Source organism: Rutidosis leptorrhynchoides, chromosome 2 (assembly GCF_046630445.1).
Source record: "Rutidosis leptorrhynchoides isolate AG116_Rl617_1_P2 chromosome 2, CSIRO_AGI_Rlap_v1, whole genome shotgun sequence".
NCBI lineage: Eukaryota > Viridiplantae > Streptophyta > Magnoliopsida > Asterales > Asteraceae > Rutidosis > Rutidosis leptorrhynchoides.
Genome location: NC_092334.1, coordinates 712,330,273 through 712,332,876, shown reverse-complemented (window position 1 = coordinate 712,332,876; position 2,604 = coordinate 712,330,273). Strand labels below are relative to the sequence as shown.

General features: G+C 30.0%; 1 non-coding gene across 1 annotated transcript; it reads left to right on the top strand.

The window, feature by feature from the left end:
• Positions 1-357: 357 nt before the first annotated feature.
• LOC139894845 (small nucleolar RNA R71) lies at positions 358-464 on the top strand. The gene has a single exon (XR_011775325.1). It is a non-coding gene; the product is annotated as a small nucleolar RNA R71 (small nucleolar RNA).
• Positions 465-2,604: the final 2,140 nt, after the last annotated feature.

The window sequence follows — 2,604 nt, the reverse complement described above, 5'->3', positions numbered from 1 at the left end:
TCCATCGTTTGTTCAATGTGACAATCTTTCGTTAAGTGTGGTCCACAGCATTGCTCACAACTGATTCGTATTGCGTGAATATCTTTATTCATCTTTTCCATTCGTCTCTCCAAAGCATCTATTTTTGGGGAAACGGAATCAAAGTCATGGCTAGAATCGGCTCTAGCCGCTTTAGATGATCGAAAAATATCTTTTTCTTGATGCCACTCATGTGAATGGGATGCTGTGTTATCAATAATTTTGTAAGCTTCAGTTGCGGTTTTCTTCATAATGGAACCACCAGCTGTTATGTCGATGTCTTTTCGTGTAGCAACGTCGCATCCTTGGTAGAATATTTTTACTATTTGATAAGTATCTAAACCATGTTGAGGACATCCTCTCCACAATTTTCCGAATCTTGTCCATGCCTCATATAATGTTTCATTTGGCTTTTGCACAAATGTAACAATTTCTCCTTGAAGTCTCACGGCTTTAGATGCCGGAAAGAATTGTTTAAGAAAATTTTCAACTAAAACATCCCATGTATCAATCGCCCCTTTAGGTAACGATTCTAACCAATCTTTGGCTTCTCCCTCTAAAGTCCAGGAAAACAACATGAGATAGATCTGTTCATCCTCAACTTCTCTGATTTTGAATAGAGTACAAATCCTATTAAAGGTTCGAAGATGTTCGTTTGGATCTTCTTTTGGCGTACCACTATATTGGCATTAATTAGTTACCATGTGTAGGATTTGTCCTTTGATTTCATAATCTGGCGTATTAATGTCTGGCTTAATAATGGTGTGACCTTGGCCAGTGCGTGTGGCTCTCATTTGGTCTTCCATACTCAGAGGTTCTGTTACTTCCATAATTGAATTTGTTGAATACGAATCACTGGAGGATTCTGATTTAATGGTTTCTTCCTCGACAATCTCTGGATGAGTGATTTGTGGTTCAGGAGGAATGATTAGTGGTTCAGGATCTCTGAATTGTCCCTGAATATCCTCCGAATTCTAAATTGTGAGGTCGGGTTCAAAAAATGGATTATCGGAAATTTGAATTGGAGTACTTGGTCGACTAGATGATGATTCTAAAGAAAAATCAACGGCGACAATATTGGCTAGATGTCTTAATCGAGTTACAGGTGGTGAACGTATGAAAGCTGGTGAACGTTTTGCTCGGTGCATTCACTGAATATCCTATTAGTTATAAAAAAATTATATAAGTTATCAAATTAATAGACTTTTCTGATTTTGCCCACGTTTCGAATAGCCATTAGATACAGCAGGTAGCCAGGACCCTTTAAATCGGAAGCTCACAACTCGCCACTAACAAATCCAACTATTACTACGAACCAGAAAATTTTGGATGTCTATCAATTTAACCGCTTAAAATAATTTTTTGTTTTGAAATTTTAGAGAAGAAATAGAAAATTCTATGTCCTAAAAACTAGAGCGTCGAGAAATAAGAAAGAAAAAGTGTGCGTCGAAAAATGTCGAAAAATAAAAGGTCAAAAAATAATAAGAAAGTAGCGCGTCGAAACTTAAAAGGAATTCTAAACGAAAAACGGCAATTACTTAAAAGGTACTAAAATTTTAAAATGGCGTCGCAAAATTCTAAAGCACCTAATTCTTAGTCTAAAGAAAAAGCTATTAAGGGATTTTACGGCAAAGTCTTTAAAGCTAAAAATCTACAGCAAATTTATAACTACAAAATTAATATTACGAATGATAAATATTAAAAACTACGAATAAATGATAAAAAAGATACAAAATAAAAATAAAATGATAAAAATACAAATTTTATAAAAATATTATTATTATATTATATTTTATAAAAGTATTAATCTATATATCTAATAATAATATTAAAACTTAATATTACAAAATATAAATTAAAACTAGATACAAATTATTAATATTTAATATAAACCCTAATAATAAAAATAATAAAAAAAAATTAAACCCTACGTAATTAATGCATCTGAGGTTTGTGGCCTGTCACATTCACTCATGCGACCGCATGAGTTTTGCCTTCTGGGTCATGCGATCGCATGGCCCAATTTTCCAAAACGTTTTGGACTTCTTAACTGACTCGGTCCAAACTTAATTATATATATTTATATATATATTTTATTTTTATTAATTTTTTGATTTTAAATTATAGAAAATATTTATAGAATATTTATATAAAATATAATTTGTATTAAAAATAAAAATACTTTTTAAAGACAAAATCTTAAATATATATATATATATATATATATATATATATATATATATATATATATATATATATATATATATATATATATATATATAATTTTTTTCTTTTTAAATTTTTTTTAACACTTAGAATAAATAACAAAATAATTTTATGAAATATGAAATAATATATTTTTACAAAAATATATTTTTAACAAAATATAGCGTTTTAGTTTCCCCGGCAGCGGCGCCAAAAATACTTCATGTTATGCGAGGTGTATACGAAATATACTATATTTTTACTACGAAATACGATATAATTTTACACAAGTTATTTATTTATTTATAGAATGGATATACGTAAACTTTGCTACAACACTTATAGGCAGTGTACCTAATCGTAGAATAGTGTAGTTTTTAG